Consider the following 23103-nt stretch of genomic DNA (forward strand, 5'->3'; position numbering starts at 1 on the left):
TCTCTCTATACTATGTATATGTCTCTCACCCCTCCTTTGTTCTCTCACTCCCTCCCTCTCCCTCTCTCCAGTCCTGCCTGGCTCCCTCTCTAATATCAGAGTAGCTGGTCACTGTTCCATGTGTAAGAAATAAATCACATTCAGTCTCTCATATCACTCCATCAACGCTTAATCATGTCTGGTTCTGAATTGAACTGATGCACTAAAACAGCCAGCTCATTATCCGATAGAGAAGATTGTGTGCGTGTGTGTGTGTGTGTGAGAGAGAGAGAGAGAGAGAGAGAGAGAGAGAGAGAGAGAGAGAGAGAGAGAGAGAGAGAATAGAGAATAGAGAATAGAGAATAGAGAACAGAGCAAAAGAACAGAGCAAAAGAAATAAGTTAAAGGCTCCAGTATGTCTGAGACCAGAGGGAGATAGACATAAAATGGTGGATGTACTGTACACATAAAACCATAGGGAAGAGCCCTAGATACCCAGAGAGTGAGACATCCTGGATCCCACAGTCTAACAGGCTGGCTTTATAAACCTCATTCATCACCAAGACTCCCCCCTCCCCTCTCTCTCCTCCTCCACCCATCTCACTTACCTTCACTGTCTAGGACTGACTGTGTGTGTGTGTGTGTGTGTGTGCGTGTGTAAATTAGAGATATATAGAAAGAAAGAAAGAAAGATAATGAGAGTGTGCATGTGTGTTTGTGTCACACCTGTTTAATGTGAAAATGGGACAGAGTATATTCATCTTCCTTGAGTATCCCTCCCCTTCTCCCATCCTCCCTGTGCACCATGTGTTCTCCAGTCCTCAAGGGAGCCCTGCCCTGCTCATGCCCACCTGCTAAACGCTGCACGTTATTATAGACCTTCAACAACGTGACAGCATCCAAAAAACAAAAAAAAAAACGAATGAATGAATGAAAGAAAGTGCAGCCGTATCTCAAGACACCAGAACATTTTTCCGCCTCTCGTGAGACAAGTACGACACCAAGTCACAGCAGAGCCGCAGAGCAAACAAGCTTCCAGTAGCTCTCACTTCTCTCTTCTGTCCTCAAAACCCCCCAGCGATGCCAAAACCCACCCCAAGCTCCGTTCTTGAACGTGCTCTTGTCCAGACAGACGTCCTGGAGCCTATCCTAGCCTGGCCCAGGCGCGGCTCCAACAGCTGCATGCAAGACAAACAGGCCGTGTCGGCAACACTGTCACAAACCTGGGCCGGTGCCAGCATCATGAGTCATGTGACCTGTCATTAGAGAATGGATACAGACGAGGGGAGTTTGCCCTCGTAAACGGCGGCCGGCTGGCCAGGATGCATCTGTGGATCGATGTTTTCATTCTTTCATCTCCTCGTCGTTCTCTCTGTGATGCGTCTCTCTGCTGTTTGTCATTCTCTGATCGTCCCCCTCTTACAGGTACACAAGTTTCACTTTCTCACGGTCAAACACCTCCTCAGAAGATTCCTACTGTCACCACGGAGACACACCCAGAACATCCTGCACACCTGTAGCAATAAGCTTCTATCCTGGCGTGTTTATATGCAAGGCAGTCAACCCACAGAAATAAACCATGTTCATGTTTGTGCATCTATATCCCAGTGTCTAGCCCGACAGGTGCACACAGGGATGAGAGGATTGTCAGCAGGTAACATCTGAAAAGTCATGTATGCGTTTATCCCCAGAAACTTCAGAGCTGAAGAAAAACACTTCAACTCAGAGGAGTATTAGAAACTGACGGCTTCGTGTTGAATAAAACATCACAGCCAAAAGGTGCTCCAATGCTACAGTATGTGAGTTGTGTGAGTGTGTGTTACTGTAGGCATGTGTGTGTGTGTGCTGTTGTCTCGCGCTCCGTCTCGCACACACACAGGTTTTCTCTCACCTTTCTAATCACGTCTTTCACAAGAGGCCTGAAGATGTGTGAAGGAGCGAACTTGGATCAGGATAGGAAGCTGTAACGAACGACTGGGTCTTCAAACGAGAGGTGACAATTTGATATGCACTTCAGGTACAGTAGCACTGGAGAAGAAAAAAACATCAGAAGAAGTATTTTGAGAAGATGGGAGACTTTTCCTCTTCGGGTATATTATTTCCTGGATTACTTCATATCATCTCACAGTCCACCCTTTGCTGTGGAGCTCTTAACTGGCATGAACCAGTACTTTGTTCCTTCTGCATGAAGAACCTTCAACGTGACTCCACTTCATCAACTAGGACAAGACTAACTGTGGACGCCCTGACACTTGTGTGTGGGTTAGTGCACATACTCCCACTAGGGCTGACACTTGTAATTTACACCCTTACAACATTCTCCTGAGGTCTCTGACCGCAGTTAGCAGAAGCTTGGCCACACATGCTTGAAGGCCTCAAGGTTTGCTGTTACAGTTCAAATTTGAGAAAGGGACTGTATGGAAAGTTTCTCAAACTGTACTTGACTTCATGTGACAGCTTGCATTTACACAGCTAGTTCCTCCCTGTTATTGACAGAGGTGATTTCAACGTGAAGAAATATCATAGTAGCCGTACTGTTTTGTTAGTGTAAATAGACAATAAGAAGAATACATCAAGATCTAATAATTAACTATCATGCGTATGGGTGTAATCTTATCTTTAACAACCCACCCGCCCCAGCCAGAGGGATTCTTTTTTAAACGTTCATTTTAGGTTCACAATATTGATGTGTCATTGACAATATCGTTATGAAGTGTTATTGTGTACCTCTTTATCTGAGAGACAAGAAGTGCACAAGGAGCTCCTTCAATCTTGTTTGGTCCTTTGTAGCTCTGCTTTAGGGTGTTAGAGAAAGCTCCAAAGGGTTTATGTATTCATGTTTCAATACATTCTCTGAGAGCATCTCTTAATGCTTTCAACGGCCGGCTTAGCACTTGAGCACAAGCCACTACTGGCAATAATCCTTTATATTTAAAAACCCACAGCCTTGTGATGTAATGAAGGCAAAATCTGTTGATGCTTCAATGTGGAATTAAATACACACACCATGGATCAATCCAAGGCTTTTTTGTATTTGTGTCACAGTTAATGGACAGAAGTGGACAACTAAGACAATGAAATGATCCATGCCATGTTACATTGCTTAGGTTGCCATGTTGTGTAACAACCCCCATTCCGGGAATGGGGAGTTGCTGGAGTAATAACTCAAGGGGCATCTAAGGGTTGTTCCATTGTGATAATAATGCGCAAAAAATAAATAAAAACACATCGAGCTCCTGCAGAGATTCATCTGAACGCGTGTCTGATGATGACTCACAGCTCACAGGAAGTCCCTCCTCGGCTGTGCTCCTCAGACAGCCTGTATCTGCCTCCTCTGCTTCAGCACGTGCTGGACAGCAGACAAGGTCATGAGGGGGGCTGCGGTTGCGCTAACGCAGCCGCGCCATAAATATTTAATGGGGAACATTCATGGAAGGCCGTGTACCAGGGGGAACCGCATAAGAGCATCTGAATATCCCCCTCGGAAACAGCTCTGTGTTGTGTCCCGTACCTGACCCCCGTCCGCCTCGCTAACGCTAATCGTATTGTACTGGGTATGTAATCAGGAAGGCCATTAGCTGAAAGCTAAAGGGTTATCTGCATTCACTACGGAGAGCACACACACAGGCATATGCACACACACATCCAGGAGCTAATGAATTGGACTCTAGTCCAATGGATAGTGATAGCCATTCGCCGCATCACTCCTTCATGCTCGTTAATTGGGGGTTGTTTGTTTTCGAGGCTGTTTGCGAGAGCAGAAGGTTAGCTGCCGTACGGTTTCTGCCATGAAAAAAAATACATGTCATAATAAAGATGTGTGATTAGAGGATATCGGGGTCTCGCACATGGTCATCTGTCACATGTTTGGATTGCAGGGAACCTTCCGGAGAGTGAAGTGGAAGCATCTCTATGCAACAGACCTCGTCTGAATGTGACGTGTGTTTGGGCCGTCGGTGTGCGTGGCGTCAGGGTGTGGCAGTGACTGCGGAGCCTTGAACTGGGGTCGTGAAAGCCCCGCCTGACATATGGCACTATACGGAGCCCTTAAAGTGCTGAGAGGAAGATCCTGGAGAATTATTCCTTCAATACACACAAGCTAGTGTAGGTCAGTCTGCATACACATTTGAAACCCTATTTGTACTCTCTCTTTTTCACACACACAAACCCCAGCACTCCTGCCAACACACAGATACAAACCTAACAAACACACACACACACTCCTACACAGCCCCTGCATGTGACAGTTGGACTGACAGTGTCAATAGAAGGAACTGTTGGTGTGGTCAAGCAGGCCAGCCATGCCACAGAGCCGTCTGACCCTGGTCCTCTGCAGCTGGGGCAGGCTAACACACAGCGCCTTGGCACACTGCACCAATGTGGACAAATATGACATGTGGGTGGATACTAAAGTACACACTGGAGCTGGAAGACATTCTGACTTTAACCAAACAAACATCGAGGGGTGTGTGTGTGTGTGTGTGAGTGTGTGTGTGTGTGTGTGTGTGTGTGTGCGTGTGTGTGTGTGAGTGTGTGGGTCCACCTATTCAAGTTTCTGTTTTTCATGAAAAGGATCAGTTAGATGGAAACATTCTTACACTGTTTATTTGGAGATCACTGAAAGATGAATCATTTTACATCCTCCCCTTATATGAGAACTCAGGATTCATTGAAATGAGAATCGATTCACATTATTGGTTGTATTGTACATTGAACATTTCCCAACACAGGTGACAGCCCTAATGTTGTACAGTACAGTTCCACACATACATGCTGCTGCACACTCTAGCCAACTGTCAGCAGAGAAGGCTGCCCAGCGTCAGTCCCTGGGCAGCTGTTGCACCTCTACTCCAGCTATTGATCTGTTCTGTCTCTTGATTAAACCAGAGGACTCTGAGACAGAAAAGGAAAGAGAAAGAGAGAGAGAGAGACTGAGAGAGAGAGAGAGAGACTGAGAGAGAGAGAGAGAGAGAGAGAGAGAGAGAGAGAGAGAGGTGGATGTTGCCTTTTGAGCCACTAAATCAAAGTCATAAATCAATTTCCTCTAATCCTGCTCCTGAGCAGGAAATACCAGGCGCTGAGAGTAGCCGGAGGGGAGAGGAGGCATTGTGCCTTCATGCAAAGCACAAGCTGTGGAAGATCTGATTAGTAAAGTGCCACTCTGCTGGGAGAGTGTCCGATGCCAGGACCGATCTTCTCCTGCACACACACACACACACCGGCATCGTGCTTGCACGCGCACGCAGACACACACTCTACACGCCAAGGTATTACCACACACACATCACACTATCATAACCTACCAAGTAACGATCTTCGATTTAAGATCGTTCTTGCTGCTTTAATATTCTTCACATTTAGACTAAAAGCCTTGTATCGACTTACAGCTCACACTTGTATGGAAATGCAGTACGAAAATGCTACAAATTCAGGGAATATGACACCACACCCAATCCTGGCTCTTTTATGTTCTTGATATTGAATAGTTTCTCTGTTTTTCTCTATGTTCAAGAGGGAGAGAATTGGCGTTTGTGTGATTGCATGATTGTGTGAGTACTGACTGACTGATTGACTTTCTGTGGAGAATAGAGAACGTATTGGGTAATATTCTCGGAGGGTAAATGCAGGTAGGCAAAGGTAAAGAAGGGACTTGTCATCATTTGTTAAAAAGTGGGACAATGCCTGTGAAAGGCGAGACTTGAAATATCACATAACCTGCCAGACAAACAGGAGAGCAGATAAAGGTGACACGTGTGTGTACGTTCTCGCTTGCGTGTGTGTGCATGCTTGTGTACGTGTGTGTGCATGCTTGTGTATGTATGTATGTACGTGTGTGTGTGTGGAAAGCCCTCATGCATTATTTCACACAATGCTCTCTCTCTATCAGGTTCTGCAGTATCCATGTTACGTTCTCACAACCCTACATTCTAACCACCATGGATCTAACCCACCATGGATCTAACCATGGATCATACTGATAGTGAAACAGCTAGTGAAACCCCAGCTTCCTGCTCTAGGCCACTAGCGCATTCGGCCAGAAGGGGTACAACTCTGAAACACTCTCATTTCAATGACGGCTTCATTTAGTCATTTTACATTTAGTCATTTAGCAGACGCTCTTATCCAGAGCGACTTACAGTAAGTACAGGGACATTCCCCCGAGGCAAGTAGGGTGAAGTGCCTTGCCCAAGGACACAACGTCAGTTGGCATGGCCGGGAATCGAACTGGCAACCTTTGGATTACTATCCCGATTCCCTCACCGCTCAGGTGTCCTAGACACAACATCACATGCTTCAGTGTCTGACATGCTATTGGAGGACGTAACCGTCACTCAGAAAGAGTAGGGTGACCTCCAGGGTCAGCTGCTGTAGATTGTAAAAACAAGCCAAAAGGAGAAAAAAAAAATACAAATAAAAAAGCAATGATCTTAGAAGTTACTTATAGGGGGCAAATAAGTGTCTGTATGCTTACTGGAGCTCTAAGGCCATTTCCTGTGGCTTTTTAAGAGACCACCCTTTAGCCACAATCTATCACATAGTGGGGCTTTTCAATAGGGGACCACCTCTAAGAGGTTTCCATCTTAACTACCAGACCCGCCTTACCTAAACCATCCTCTAAAATTAGCCGGTTCACAGCATGTGGTTTCAGGCTGTGGCTGGTTCCGCCTGGCCGTCTTTTATATAAGCATAAATGATCCCGAGGAAATGTAAAGACTCTTTTTACACAGTGTGTAAAGGCTGCAGCCTAGCGCATTAGCACATATAGGGGAACTCCAGATCCAACCAGGCTCACAGGGTTGGAAGCCAGTCGTCGTGTCTGGAAATATGTCTAGAAAAAATATATATGTCTAGAAATAACAGTGGCTATTCGTGAGAATGTGAAATGCAAGAAATGTATGCTTTGGCACGAGGGGCATTGGACCCTTTAAAGGGAACGAAAGCTGAGAAAGCCAATAATGACACGCTTTGTTTGTTTTCAAGATGTTCTTAAAAAAAAAAAAAAAAAATGGGGACTCTCAGGCTTTTTGATGTAGGTTGAAGTTTAAGGCTGTAATACATAGAGGAATTCCATCCCGGCTGCCATGTAATGACCTTAATCCTTCCGTGCAGGAACTGCTTCTCTGCAAAGACGCTAATTTGTTTCCTCAGGGTCAGGGGGTCTGTATAGGATGTAGCCCGACCGGCAGGCGGGAAACTCAGAACCTAAACGTCTCACGGCGCCATGGCGACCATCGATTACGGTAATTAGTGAGGAAAATGTGCTTCTCATTCCATAGGGAGACATTGAGAAATAAGTAGAGAGAGAGAGAGAGAGAGAGAGAGAGAGAGAGAGAGAGAGAGAGAGAGAGAGAGAGAGAGAGAGGGGGAGGGGGAGGAAAATGGAGGGGTGATAAAGAAAGACAGGGAAATGTACAGTATGTCTGAAAGTATGAAAAGAGAGAGGGGGGAGGAGAGAGTAAGAGCCAGAGAAAGAGACGGAAAGGAGGAAGTGACATCAGGGAAAGGGGATGAGAGAGAGACGGAAAGGAGAAAGTGACATCAGGGAAAGGGGATGAGAGAGAGAACGAAAGGTACAAAAGCCCCCCCCCCGGCTGCGTGTGTAATCAGAGTAATTAGCATATCAAACAGATAGACAGTCTAATGAGCCTGATATACCCTGAACTGAAGCTCCACATAAGCTAACCCATAACCTTAGTCTCCTTTCCCCTTGGGGGGACCCATGTTAGAACAGATCCAGGACCTGCCTTAGTGTGGCATGCTGGCTCTGAGAATGGTGTACACGTGCTGGGAGCTGATTCTAGGTCAGCGGTTAGCGAGAGAGCAGGGGTTTGAAGGGAGTCTGGAGGGACTACAGGGCGAAAACAAAGATTCCTTCAGTTATAATTGACTTCCTAAACTAGAGGTCACTTTGGCTAACTTCAGTCAATAAGCTGTTGTGGCTAACAATCACTAACACGGCAGTCCACTAAGTGAATTGATTTGTGTTTAAACAAGCAGTACTAGGGAAGTTCTTTAACATCTCAGAATCAGAATGGGTTTTATTCGCCATGAACGTGTGCACAGACAAGGGATTTGCTTTGGCAGGAAGGTGCAAACATTAAACATATAGGAATCTAAAATTTTAATATGAGGACTAACTATACAAAGGGTACATAACTAGCAAACTAAGGGTACATAACTAGCAATGGAATTAGATTAAAATAAACTATACAATAACATATAAAATAAAATATAAGTTGCAGTAATTTACAATATAAAAATACAGATATTACAAAAAATACAAATGGTACAGGATTGTATTGTCCAGTGCAAAAAGCAGTGTTGTTTTAAGGGCATCTAGTCCCATGCGAGGCACAGCACAGCGTGGGAGAAAGCTACGTCGTATAAAAGCGCTACAAACCATATCCACATCTGCCTGCTAGGACGCTCTGCTCAACTCCACATCCCACCTCGGACATTTACAACCGTGAGGATATGACAATGACCAGAGAAGCAGCCCTTTTCACCCAGAGCTGTTTGATCCAAAAAAATCCCCCAAATCTAATAACCGCTCAGCATGTGCTAGGCTGATGTCATCGCCACTCGCACATGGACCCAGGTGAAATACTGTATGCAGCTGGCGTAGTGGTGGAAAATGCAGACTCTCTGAAAAGCCCTGACTTCCACCTCTGTTCATATGGAGAAAGCAGTACAGCATGTTTGGGCAGCATAACAAGGATTCCATTATTTCGCTCTTAAACATCCTTTTTTTTTTTCGGAATGGTCGCACCATTTTGGTCTTAACAGGCAAAGTGGGGATATTTACAGAGTGTCATATTTGATGTTCTAACACGCTGTAAATAGTTAAAAACACACGTGCGTGAAGGCTCGGACACACATGCTCACAGACACATGCACACATTGAGACACACACACAAACATTAACAAGCACACACACTGACACACACCAAAACACGCACCCACGCACGCGCACACACACGTGCATGAAACACACACACAAACGGTAGCTTTTTTTGGGCCTGCTCCAGGCTCTCTAAACAAACAGGCTTTTTTGAAGCAAGGAAGCAGTGTTTTTGTAAACGAAGTGAGATGATGGTGGGCGTGCGAGGAGAAGTGAAAGAGAGGGGGAAGCTGCAGGGAAATGGAGGGGTGAGCTGAAGGTAAACAGTCATTAGCCTCCACTCTATCACAGCGGGAGAGGAGGAGGAGGAGGAGGAAAATAGAAAGATGGAGGTACTATAGAGAGCTCATTAAAGACATGACTCGTTAAAATGTGTCAGAATACACTCCTTTCTCCTGCCTGGTTCCTCCACGGTGCCGCCTCGGCAACTCAGCTTACACACAACTGTCCTGATTACTGATGCGACTGTGGTAAGCTTGACTGGCCCACCAAACAAGCTTACTCAACGACAACACCCCCTATGACACACAGCGACGAGGCTACATATCGCACAGGAGTGCCCAGGTGACACCGAGTCTTCCGGCCACACAGCCCCAGCAGTGTGTGGTGTAACTGTGCTCTACTGTACCGACCTGTCACGGGTTCTAGATGATCCCACGCCACACACACACACACACTAGGCCCGAGACTGGAGTGATCACCGCTCGCAACTGGTCGTTACTGTCAACCAGCCTGCCGATACTGTAGGGCGCAAACATGCCCAAAAATCTCACCTGGGGAGAAGAGCGTGGAAGGCTTCAGCGGGGAAGTGAGCGTCTCTGGGCGAGCCCGCGCTGGGACACGCCTGTGCATGCTCCCGGCGTTCGCACCGTCGCCCTCGGAGACGCGTAGGAACACAAGCACACACACGCTGTAGCGCCAAACACACATGACGCACACACGCTACAGTGAGAGGGAGTGAGGGAGGAGCGCTGCGGGAACACTTCTCCCTTTAATATATGACATCTTTTACAGAAACTCAATGAGAGTCTACTACATTTACATTTACATTTAGTCATTTAGCAGACGCTCTTATCCAGAGCGACTTACAGTAAGTACAGGGACATTCCCCCCCGAGGCAACTAGGGTGAAGTGGCTTGCCCAAGGACACAACGTCAATTGACACGGCCCGGGAATCGAACTGGCAACCTTCAGATTACTAGCCCGACTCCCTCACCGCTCAGCCATCTGACTCCCTACTAAATGTGTCTACTAAATGTGCCGACTCATGGGAGTAAGTGGGAAGTGGGGACTGTTCCCCCTTGGTGGTGTGGCTGCACAGTACACACCTTATCCACCTCCAGCACTAGTCTGTTTTCCAGGAAACCATTCCTTATGGCAGAGTGGCATGTGGAACCCAGGGGGGAGGACACAGTCTATGGGCTGTGAACAGGGAGGGCGCTGGCCCTGCTGGTCGCTCACCCTCCACTCCCTGGTGTCCGGCAGCAGAGCTGAACGCTGCAGAGGGAGAGAGACACAAGAGCAGCCCCACATGCGCTCTCTCTCTCTCTCTCTCTCTCTCTCTCTCTCTCTCTCTCTCTCTCTCTCTCTCTCTCTCTCTCTCTCTCTCTGTCTCTCTCTCAATCCCTCCTTTCTTTCCCTCTCTCGCTCTCTCCCACTTTTTCCTTTCCTTTTCCACTTTCTCTTTCATGCTCTCTCTCTCTTCCCCTCTCTGTCTCTCTTCCCCTCCCCCCCTCTCTCTCTCTTGCTGCATGACTGGGACAGGGGTGGGGAGAGGCGGAGGGCTCAGAGACAGTACTGCACAGACTGTACTTTTCCAAGTGCCTGCCTACATGCCTGTGTTTGTGTGGGCGTGTGTGTATGGGGGGGTGTTTGTGGTGTGCGGTCTGTGTGTGTGTTTACTGTGCTATAATGGAAGTGTGTGTGAGTGTGTACATGCACACAAAAGGTGGTGTCTGTGTGCGTGCGTGTAACAAAAGTAGGTTTCGCTGGATTTGGTGGCTTTTGGTGCCTGCCGTTTGCATGCAAGCCTTCGCGTGAAGGAAGGAGACTCCAGGGCGTGGCCGTGGCAACTCTGACATACCGTGCTCTGGAGGAGAGGGCCGTACCATCGAAGGGGACCTGGAGGGGTTCTGGGAGGCCTGCTGGCTGACGAGGCTGATCCATCACACATCAAGTTTCTATGCAGAACTAGGAACATGGCAGGGAGTCAGGCGGAGGCTCTGATGGAGCAGGGCAGGGAGTCAGACGGAGGCTCTGATGGAGCAGGGCAGGGAGTCAGACGGAGGCTCTGATGGAGCAGGGCAGGGAGTCAGACGGAGGCTCTGATGGAGCAGGGCAGGGAGTCAGACGGAGGCTCTGATGGAGCAGGGCAGGGAGTCAGACGGAGGCTCTGATGGAGCAGGGCAGGGAGTCAGGCGGAGGCTCTGATGGAGCAGGGCAGGGAGTCAGGCGGAGGCTCTGATGGAGCAGGGCAGGGAGTCAGACGGAGGCTCTGATGGAGCAGGGCAGGGAGTCAGGCGGAGGCTCTGATGGAGCAGGGCAGGGAGTCAGGCGGAGGCTCTGATGGAGCAGGGCAGGGAGTCAGGCGGAGGCTCTGATGGAGCAGGGCAGGGAGTCAGGCGGAGGCTCTGATGGAGCAGGGCAGGGAGTCAGGCGGAGGCTCTGATGGAGCAGGGCAGGGAGTCAGGCGGAGGCTCTGATGGAGCAGGGCAGGGAGTCAGGCGGAGGCTCTGATGGAGCAGGGCAGGGAGTCAGGCGGAGGCTCTGATGGAGCAGGGCAGGGAGTCAGACGGAGGCTCTGATGGAGCAGGGCAGGGAGTCAGACGGAGGCTCTGATGGAGCAGGGCAGGGAGTCAGACGGAGGCTCTGATGGAGCAGGGCAGGGAGTCAGGCGGAGGCTCTGATGGAGCAGGGCAGGGAGTCAGGCGGAGGCTCTGATGGAGCAGGGCAGGGAGTCAGACGGAGGCTCTGATGGAGCAGGGCAGGGAGTCAGACGGAGGCTCTGATGGAGCAGGGCAGGGAGTCAGGCGGAGGCTCTGATGGAGCAGGGCAGGGAGTCAGGCGGAGGCTCTGATGGAGCAGGGCAGGGAGTCAGGCGGAGGCTCTGATGGAGCAGGGCAGGGAGTCAGGCGGAGGCTCTGATGGAGCAGGGCAGGGAGTCAGGCGGAGGCTCTGATGGAGCAGGGCAGGGAGTCAGACGGAGGCTCTGATGGAGCAGGGCAGGGAGTCAGGTGGAGGCTCTGATGGAGCAGGGCAGGGAGTCAGGCGGAGGCTCTGATGGAGCAGGGCAGGGAGTCAGGCGGAGGCTCTGATGGAGCAGGGCAGGGAGTCAGACGGAGGCTCTGATGGAGCAGGGCAGGGAGTCAGGCGGAGGCTCTGATGGAGCAGGGCAGGGAGTCAGGCGGAGGCTCTGATGGAGCAGGGCAGGGAGTCAGGCGGAGGCTCTGATGGAGCAGGGCAGGGAGTCAGGCGGAGGCTCTGATGGAGCAGGGCAGGGAGTCAGGCGGAGGCTCTGATGGAGCAGGGCAGGGAGTCAGGCGGAGGCTCTGATGGAGCAGGGCAGGGAGTCAGGCGGAGGCTCTGATGGAGCAGGGCAGGGAGTCAGGCGGAGGCTCTGATGGAGCATGGCAGGGAGTCAGGCGGAGGCTCTGATGGAGCAGGGCAGGGAGTCAGACGGAGGCTCTGATGGAGCAGGGCAGGGAGTCAGACGGAGGCTCTGATGGAGCAGGGCAGGGAGTCAGGCGGAGGCTCTGATGGAGCAGGGCAGGGAGTCAGGCGGAGGCTCTGATGGAGCAGGGCAGGGAGTCAGGCGGAGGCTCTGATGGAGCAGGGCAGGGAGTCAGGCGGAGGCTCTGATGGAGCAGGGCAGAAGGAGAGTACACAGGAGCCACCGGCATCACGGGAGCGTCTGTGTTCATGTCTCTGTGTGCATGTTTGTGCAGCGCGAGTGCCTGTGTGTGTGTCCAGTGTACATCTCCATATCTGTGTGTGTGTGGGTCGATGAGAAGGTTGTCTGGCCAGCGAGTGAGAACAAGGCATGGCTAGATAAGGGTGGCAAGCGTTGGGGATCTAAGACTGCCAGCTTTGAAAGGGGGGGGGGGGCACAGCCTGGTTCTCCTGGCACAGATAAGACCACGAGGAGAGCGCTGACACGCAGGTGACTGTTGTTTAGCTGTTGGCCTCTACTATCAGCCACATGCAGGGGCACAGATACACACACACACCCCCCCCCCCCCACCCACACACACACACATCCTACACACAAAAGGCTGGGTGTGGTTCTTGAGGAGCAGCTATTTCACAATAGTGGTGATAGTTACTGAGTTTAAATGAATTATACACGTCATGCTTTAGGGTTTGGTTGCCTAGTTCTGCTTTATAAAAACGCATTTGAGTGCCCCGGAGGGACTAGAGTGAGGCCTTATCTGTGGCGATCCTGCTGTACAGCAGGTATAATGCAGGAACACATCTCAGTGATTCCCTTTCTGCCTCTGCTTCTGTTTCTAATGGATGCTCATATGGATGATTGGAGTGAAACTGCACGCATGTTTCTTTTGCATGTTGCACCTTACATAAGTACCTAAGTGCACGTACGTAAACACACACACAAAAAAACACACGGACACGCACACACGCACGCACACACACGCACACACGCACGCACGCACGCACACACGCACACGCGCACGCACACACACACACACACACACACACAAGCTCGGAGGCCACACAGGAACTCCCTTTGAAACATACAGGGATGTAGATGGAAGATAACACGCATACATAAACAAGCCTGTCTGAACAGCAGTTCACTGAGTGCATGTGTCCTGACTGCGTCCAGAAGGCAGTACATCAAGTCTGGAAGAACCTTTGGGTTCAAACAGTCTGCTCAGTTTATAGTTTCATAACACATTGAACTTTGTACATGATGTTAGGCAGTAGAACATGCGTTGTACAGTAGTAGATGTATATATATTTCTAAGATGATATGAGAATTGGTGTAGTCTATATACTATGCCTTACCATTTCGGCTTGTCCCCTGGAAAACAATGATGGGGACATTTGCTACTGATTTGACATGAAGAGAGAGTGAGACCTGCACAGGACTGGAGAGTGGGTCCCATCTCCAAATTGTCCCATGAAGAGTATTTGACACATTTCGAGACACTAGCTCCTTGGCTAACGTAAGAGACCAGACCCTTGTTTCTGTTCGGGGAGCTCGACTTGCACAGCAGACTGCTGCATGAGTCCAGCTACAGTATGTGTACGATATGGCGTCAGGTGGCTGAGCGGTTAGGGAATCAGGCTATTAATCAGAAGGCTCCAGGTTCGATTCCTGGCCGTGCAAATGACGTTGTGTCCTTGGGCAAGGCACTTCACTTGCCTCGGGGGGGAATGTCCCTGTACTTACTGTAAGTCGCTCTGGATAAGAGCGTCTGCTAAATGACTAAATGTAAATGTGGCCCTTTGACCTTTAGCCCAATCAGCTGGCTGCCATGGGCCGAGCACAGGCCTGCACGTCCAGACATTGACACACACACAGTCCAAAGGGTCCATCCAGAGAGTGTATTTGCAGTCTACAACGTGCCAAGTCAGAAGTGTGAATAACGATTGCACAACACCCGTCCGTTCCCTTTTTCTGACTGCTCCCAGCAGAATGCCGTGAGCCCTCCAGCCTCCAGCCTCCACAAGGGGCTGTGAACATTACAGCACCCTTCATGACCTACATTTAGAGGACACTGACATGTTTGTCATAATGGAACTACATAAATCATGCTCTTGTACGGGAATAACTTTATTTAAAAATGATCAAATACGAATGTTTTATTCTGATTGGAAAACAAGTGACAAAGTAAGGGAATTTGACTATGACAGGCCTGGGGAATGGTGTTGCCTGTTGGCTTGATGTGTTTTCTTTGTTTGCTGTGTGTGTGTGTGTGTGTGTGTGTGTGTGTGTGTGTGTGTGTGTGTGTGTGTGTGTGTGTGTGTGTGTGTGTGTGTGTGTGTGTGTGTGTGTGTGTGTGTGCGTGTGCGTGTGTGTGAGAGAGAGGTGTGTGTTTGTGTGTGTGCATGTCTTCTTATGTGTGTGTGTGTGTTTGAGAGCCCTGCAGACCGGCGTGTCAGCAGTGGCCACGCTGCAGCAAGGTGAGATTTACGAGGTGTTAAGAATGCTAGCCTGTAACCCAGCCATGGGAGTCCAATCCTCTGGGCTGCCTGCGCACAGACCCAACACCCCCCTCCCCCCACCCCCGCTGCCTCACACCCCCACCCCCTTACCCCCTCAACCCCAAAGCGTGAGTACCGCATGTCTCAGACACCCTCACCCCCAGGCAACACACCTTCTAAAATATCTACCCCCCCCCCCCTCCCTCCCCACCAGTCTCTCATTCTCCTCCTTGTCCTGCTACAGCATGGAAAATACATCTCACCATCCTGGAGCCTTCAGGTCAAGTCAAGAAGCAGGATATCTGAGGGATCTCAGACAAATAGGGGTTGGATATGGGTAAGTGTCCACTGCGCTTTCACAACATGGCTTTGACCAAGAAACACAGCAGCCTTGGCTGTCTCCATCGATCACACAGGCATTTGGCCTCATAGCAAAACCAATGTTGTCCCAACTTTTTGCCATGGCAACAGCAGCTGGACAGAACAGCAGGATGGAAGAGCATGCTTAATCATGCTCTTCATGGCGCACACACACATGTGCACCGCCTCACACACAAACGCTGACACACACAAGTGCACACTCCTGCATCGATAATGACAGTTCAAGGCTTTGTTTACATCTTCTAAATCCCTCCACCCCCGCACCCATGTGCTGCTGACTCGAAACGATTTGGGCTGAAGTTCACAGTATAAAAGTCATTCCAAGGTATTTCCCCTCAAACATCTGTCGGGACAAACTCGCTGTTCCGCTAGGAAGACATTATCTGTCTCTGCAGTCTACTAATGCTCCAGGACTTAGGCCAGGATTACACTGTAATTATGCCTGTCTCACTCTCACAGCAAGTCTGAGGAAGGCAGAGGAGAAGGAGCGTAAAGCGAGAGAGAGGAGCATCATCAGATAGAACACAGTTCGAGACTTCATATATTTCTCTATTCCCAACTTCACTACCATCGAACTTGACAGTACAATATTCTCTCAGACTGAATCTAAATGAAATAATGAGTGAGAATAGAAGTAGGTGAGAAACTGAGCCATAGGTTCACGCTCTCACAGCATGGAATGCTGGGAATGCGACTCTTAGACTTCCTGAAGTGGACTGGCGAGGGAGTCGGCGTTGCTGCCGCTCCCGTCCCGGCCCTGCTGCGTCTGTGTGTACAGTCTGCACATGTCTGCAAACGCACGGCTCAGGAAAAGAAAGATGGAGGGACGGGGACGGGGGGGGGGGACGGGGGGGGGCAGAGAGTGGGACGGGAGGAGGAGCTGACAGAGAGAGAGAGCATGTTTCCACAGCCAGTCGAGTGGAGTGTAGGACCCTATTTGGAAACACTTGGCAACCGATCAGTGGGAGTCGATGGATGGCCTTAAGTTACTGTGCGTGTGTGTGTGTGTGTGTGTGTGTGTGTGTGTAAGGGCGAGCAAGGGAAAGGGAAAAAGAGAGAGACAAAATAAGATTGAGAGGACAGAGTGACAAAGTGACAGAGAGAAAGAGAGATATATGGAGGGAAATGGAAACGCAGAGGTGCAGCCTGTGTTGCGTCTCTTTAGTGTTGGTGTGCGCACATGCGCCTGTGTGTTCACTTGTTACTTTGACTTGTTTGCACATACAGAATACGGTACACATTGCAAATGGAGAGAGGGAAAGAATGGTAGAGAAACTCACCAGTGTCCTGTTGTGTGTGTCTGTGGTTAATGGTTTCCCCAGGCCTATGTTCTGTAGGACTGTTGGTCTCCTCCCTACGACAAATAAACAGAGGATTATTCAGAAGGGCAGGGGGGTGGGGGCAAGAGTGAGAAGGGGGGGGGGGTGCTGGGCGAGAACTGAGCATATGGAAAACAAACAAGCAGTACAAAGACTCCCCTCCTTCGCAAAGACACTACAAATACACACACACACATTTTTTGGGGGTTCTCTTGCCAACTTCCACTTCCTGTCTATCCGGTGTTTCCAAGATAGATTTAGCAACTTTTCACCTTCCCTACCTATAAAAATCTAATCTAGCGACAAATCTAGTGATTTACTGCTACTTTGGGAATCTCCATTTGCGTTGTTGAGCAAAAAAAGTCCTTAAATAGCTAGCTACTGAGAGCTAGCTACTTTTTTGAGTTTGATAAATCTTACCTTCGTAATTGTCAATTTAGCTCGAAACATACAATTTGAACACCTTTTCCCTCTTGCTTAAAAGGCAGCAACATAGAATCCTATGTACATCGTTAATTGTCCTTTTGGAAAGATCACCCAAACCCCTCGTAAAAACGGCATTTGTGTGAGAGAACTAACGTAACTAACTGCTAGCACCAGAGATTTTATTATTAGAAATGTCAACAATGTCAATGCTAACACCGGAGGTTGTTGACCTGGCTTTATGGAATACGCGTAAATAATGTGTTGTAAGACATCACATCCGCCCCTGCATCTTGAACATCCTCCTAATCTCGACGTCCTCCTAATCTCGATTTTACAAGTGGGGAAACAGGATCTTCCGACTAGCAAATGAAGGCAGCATAATAGCAACTTCTGGTGAGTTATTTTTTTGTCAATACAGTGTCTATTTAGTCCTCTTACTCCACCTTTCTGTTTCCCCAAAGCCTCCTCTCACCATATCCACCCCCATGGGGTTCGTGAGGAAAAATAATCTGTTGTCCTGGAGAAAACCATCATGTTTACAACAGAGAATACATTAAACATGTCTATCTATAGGTCTTTGTCACACTGACTCGCCATATAGAGTCCTCTTGAAAAGAACACAGTGCTGTGCATCGCCTCGCTGCTCTTGCATCTTCGTGTTTCGTGCTTTTCTAATGTCAGTGTGGCACTAGAGGCTGGTTATAATCTTGGGAGACATGTTAACCACCTGTGTGGCTCCTCTGTTGTATTTCTCTCTGTTGTTTACTCAAAGATAGGGAGCCTGTTAGCTGTTTTTCTATGCTAACATGCTCACATAGCTAGTACTGGAGCTGGCTCAATAACAATGGGTTCAGTATTAGACAGTCCTGCACGTTCAGAGGTGGGAAAGCATTAGCGAATAGCTAACTAATTGAAACTGTAGCTAGTTCTAGGCTCTGAATGCTTCTCTTTAATGTTTAATCTCATTATATAAACAGCTCTTGGGGAAAATAAAAGGCCTCCAGCTGTTCTAGACCCCAACTTTAACCGTCTTATTTGCTTTAACTCTTAATTAGGCTGTAACATTTAAGACAGGATTTTCTCTGGAGAAAACTGTAAAAATGAATAGAGCCATCTGAACTGGAAATTGTTCTGTGGCTCAAAGGGAGGAGGAAGCTGTTAATGTTGTTATAGTCCCCTCGGAAGGGAAGTGCCAGGAGGAGTGTGTGTGTGTGTGTGTGTGAGAGAGTGTATTTTTGAGTGAGTGTGAATGAGAGACAGAGAAAGAGAGATAGAAACACAGAGAGGGGGTTCCCCCTTCTACATTGAAAATGCTTGCGTTTGTGCTTGGTTATTTGTGTGGTTTGTGCGAGCACACTAGTCCAAAACGCATGTACCGTAAAAGCAAGAATGGGGAAAGCCTCCTCTAGTGTCGAGTAAGCACCGCTGTGACCGTCGCTTCTGCGGAGAAGAGGATGTGTGTGTGCGTTTCCTCATGGGTCTCTGTGTGTCGGCCTCTTGACATGCCTAATTTGTGTCTGATTTAAGACTGGGTCAGAGGTTGACTCAGTTTGCTCTAGTTTGCTCAGTAGACGTCTAGGCTTGCAGGCACAGTCAGAGAAAGGGGATGAGTGGATGAGAAAGAGAGAGAGAGAGAGAGAGAGAGAGAGAGAGAGAGAGAGAGAGAGAGAGAGAGAGAGAGAGAGAGAGAGAGAGAGAGAGAGAGAGAGAGAGAGAGAGAGAGAGAGAGGCGAGGGGGGTTTGTCGGACATGTGCTACCAAGACACTGCACTACTCTGGCTCACTGAAAATAGCTGTCCATGTGTCGGCGTGGTGCCTGCAGCTCTACAGCGAACATGAGGCTGAACAGACAGGCCTGGGTCAAATGCTCCAAAGCCTCTCGGCCCTGGGAGGCTGGCTGTGACTAGACCACAGCAAGGCACATGGCAGCCACATGGGTGCACATTGAGGGCGGGGAGGAAAGGAAGGGAGTCAGGTGGCTGAGCGGTGAGGGAGTCGGGCTAGTAATCTGAAGGTTGCCAGTTCGATTCCCGGTCATGCCAACTGACGTTGTGTCCTTGGGCAAGGCTTCACCCTACTTGCCTCGGGGGAATGTCCCTGTACTTACTGTAAGTCGCTCTGGATAAGAGCGTCTGCTAAATGACTAAATGTAAATGTAAATGTAAGGGAAGACAAACAAAAAAAAGAGTAAAACTGGCATATTGAGTCAAGGTGACGAGAGTTGCAGTGCCGGACACTTTCGTACGAAGCGACAGCCTACAGTCACTCCTCCAAAACATGGCTGGTGCCTACTGGTCTATTCTTGCCCCCGGTTATGTAAATGGCTGCCTTTGTCAGGGTGGAATTCCACTGGCACATGGATAATTAGCAGAAAGAGGCTGTACCGCCCTCCGCAGTGTGCTATGAGGAGAGAAGGTGGGGTCCCTGGGTGCAGGACTGGAGGAAGAACTGAGGAAGATACCAAGTCATGTGTTCCCATTTGGACATTCAGAGACAAAGAGAGAGCGAGAGAAAGAGAGATGTTTGCATAAGAAAACATTAATCAGCCAGACAATCTCATTGAACTTCAATGGAATTGTCTGGGTCATAAGAATTGATCAGGATTTGAACCTATCACAGCCTGCAAATGGCAGTGTAGTCTGTGTATTCACTTCTGTTTCTAAGAAGCAATTAGCCATGGAGCTGCAGCCTGGCTGTACTCAGATAGGAATCCTCTGGCTGTGGTTCTAATGGATTAGCGGAACAGTTACCTGGCTCTCCGTATTTCCCGGCAAATGGAACGAGACCTAATGCATCCTGTGCTCATTACTGTTGCTTTGTCCTGCAGAACCTTGTCAGGACGATGCAGAATTCCTGACGCCTGCCAAATAGGCAAACACACAGGCACACTGCACTTCTGAACTCTAGGAACACTGTGTGCCGCAAGCTTATGATTTGATGAATGTTTGGACAATGCCGTGGTTGTGCGCTGCATGTGAGAACATAATACATCTGTGGTGGTTATGGAATGTTTACACGTGTATCGTTTGTATGAGTGTGGGTGCCGGCTTTTCTTTGTTTCCATGTGTACGGGTGTGCACTGCGTTTGTGTGATTGTGACAGCGTCAGGCTGAGTGTGCGCTGACACCCGCGGGTTCCCGGGTCAAGTTGAACTTCTCAGAGAGACTAGGGTGAGCAATCACGTGCACTGCACTATTTTTGTTCCCGAAGACATATCATATACAATCCTGGTGCACTGATACATGTAGCTGTTGGGAGACTCTCAGCTAGGGTCACACACACAGTTAGGGCACAAGCGCCCACAACAAACCCTTGCAGAAGTCACATGTCCTGCCCACACCTCTGATCATGGAGGACGTCATCTTGTCTCAATCGCCTTTTAAATGGACGGGCGCTCCCCTGATGACCTCTAAAGATATAAACATCCACTTATTCAATTCCAAGAACCCCAACAATCACATCTAAGTTTACGCTACCTTATAAAACTTTCTTTTGGCAAGTATAATGAATTACCTTCAACAACATTTGTCATGGTACCATCAAGGCTAACACTAGCAGAGGCCAGCTATGGTGAATGTAAAGTACACGCAACGAGAGCCAATGAGCTGAGAACCAATGAGAACTCCGGTAGCATGACATAAGGTCACAGGTCACAGGAACAACATGTACTGTACAGCGTAAGGAGGGCAAGTTTGTATAAACAACATACTTGAAAAGAACATTGCTTTGTTCTATAGTGAGAAATCCTACTTTGGAAAAGCTTGTGTCCCAGAGGAGGTAATAAGCCAGTGGGTGCACAGTGAACAGCAACTGGCTGTTTAATGCTTGGTTAATGCTGTCTTTTATTTTGCTTATCAAACAGTTCTTACAGAAAATTAAGCAGGGTCATTGTTAATTTTCGAAAGAAGGATTCAATTTTTCCCCGTCCATTTAAAAATGACATAGCCCTACAGAAAGTATATAATCTATTGTGTGAAAAGTACTGACACTGAAGTCACCTGACAGAGGGTCAAGAAGAAGAAAGATTCTTTGTAGCTTGAATCTGGGAACTAAAAATATCACTGGAAATGTTTTCATCTGACTCGGCAATAATTTGCCTGCAAATTCCTTACTTGAAAAAGTGAAATCAAGCCATAAAAATTAGCCATAAAAAAAAAATTGCAGGCGTGTGTGTGTGTGTGTGTGTGCATGTTATGTAAGAATGTGAACTCCAAGGTCTTAAGATACAAACACAGCTGTTCACAGAGTGCCACCATGGAGCACAACATCACTGTCCTCTCTCCCGGCTCATGACTGGGGGGGGGGGGAGGGTGTAAGATACCACCATGCAGCCCAGGATCCCCCTGATTGGTCTAGTTTCTGGTGTCAGTCCAGAGACAGCCAATCGGGAGCAGCGTGAGAGGCCGTCAGCCGTCATGGCGCCTCCACCTCCAGTTCCAGAGGGAAGATACAGAACGCTCCATTTAACACACAGTCCACTCCATTCAAACTGATCTGGCCCCTAGCTGGTGGAGATGTTTAAAGAGACACCAAACACAAGCCAAGCTCCTTGATAGAAAAAATAAATAAATACCAGGGCAAAACGCATACGTCTTAATTTTTGGTCACGCTCCTTGATATTACACAAGCTGAGAATTCGGGAATCGAATCCAGAGAACGAGTAAAGACAGCCGCGCCCTTTCAGTGCCGCCTTGCTTCCCAGCAACACTAGCACCGCGCTCATAACAATCAATCACGAGTTTAACCGGAGACTCAGCCAAACAGGGCCCTTTCATCGTCTCCGAAAGTGCTTCGCTCGGCCAGGCTGCCTCGGAAGGGACTCCGTGATTACGATACGGAGACAGCTCGTGGTAAGGCTGTGTTTCCTCTCCTCACACCGCTACTGAAGGAGGATGGGAAGGAGTTGTGTCAAAAAGCACACCCCTGCCAAGATGATCTCACCCCAGCAACACCCTGATGGCGCGGCCCGGGCTGACTGAACACTGAGGGGAGATGAGAGAGACCTGCAGGTTTATATCAGGAGCTACACGTGAAAACACCCCAGGTTCGTGTCAGACAGCATGGTGCCTCCGCCCCCGCAACACACACACACACACACCTCCCGGTAAAGCAGGCCCTGCAGTACAGTGTCAAGGCCAAGGCTTTGATGTCATAGAGACGGGGCTGGAAGAGATTTCCCTGGCCTGTCACGGGGCAGTGACGGATGGTGGGTGGTGGAAGGGTCAGGTGCCGCTTCTCTGTGTTGCCTCCAGACAGATGCCCGTCCAGAGGGCCCTGGGGCTGGCAGCGATGCGAGGCTACACGTGGCCAAGCATGAAGACGTACTCAAGGGGAGGAGGGAGGGTGGAGCACATCTACTGTACGGCATCGCTCAGGTAGAGTCCTTGCATCAGCATCGCGAAGGTAGAGTCGGTAGTGAGCAGTAACCATTAATCATAGGCCCGATGCATGTGTTATTGTGGGTCCCTGGGCTAGGAAGAAAAGGTACAGAGATCTCATACAGTTTTATCACGTATTCACTTTGAAGCGCTGCAAACTCTTTATGTCACAGCATCCTGACATAAAACCAGCAGGGGTTGCAGGAGAGGGTGTTGCATCATGGGAGCTCAACAGATCTGCTCGCCTGTCGAGAGCATCGCCGTCATATCCTCCGACATTTGCTTTGGGGAGTTACCAACCGGGCTGTCCAGGTGTGATACCCGCTGTTTTCATGATGCTAAAACCTGGCGTCGCTAACTTACAAAAACAAACAAAAAAAACACGACATTCCACCTCTGGGAGAAAGGAAAGGGGGGGGGAGGAAATGAAAAACACCACAGCAAATATATTCAGCTGGAGGCTGACGGAGAGATGGGTTTGAATGAGAAACATTTTCATTCCTCCATCCCATAAACCCATAAACCATTATCATAAACAGAAGCCCGAGGC

The 23103-nt window shown here is 48.9% G+C and overlaps 1 protein-coding gene across 1 annotated transcript in view; it reads right to left on the bottom strand.

Annotated features, from left to right (window-relative positions):
- The window catches only part of LOC134031681 (thyroid hormone receptor alpha), an 81192-nt gene that overhangs the window by 24412 nt on the left and 33677 nt on the right, over nucleotides 1-23103 (bottom strand). The window contains exons 3-4 of the mRNA XM_062475387.1: nucleotides 16711-16784; nucleotides 1871-2007 (exon numbers count right to left, since the gene is read on the bottom strand). The gene's annotated coding sequence lies outside the window, so the exon portion shown is untranslated. The remainder of the gene's footprint in view (nucleotides 1-1870; nucleotides 2008-16710; nucleotides 16785-23103) is intronic.

Source organism: Osmerus eperlanus, chromosome 12 (assembly GCF_963692335.1).
Source record: "Osmerus eperlanus chromosome 12, fOsmEpe2.1, whole genome shotgun sequence".
Lineage (NCBI taxonomy): Eukaryota > Metazoa > Chordata > Actinopteri > Osmeriformes > Osmeridae > Osmerus > Osmerus eperlanus.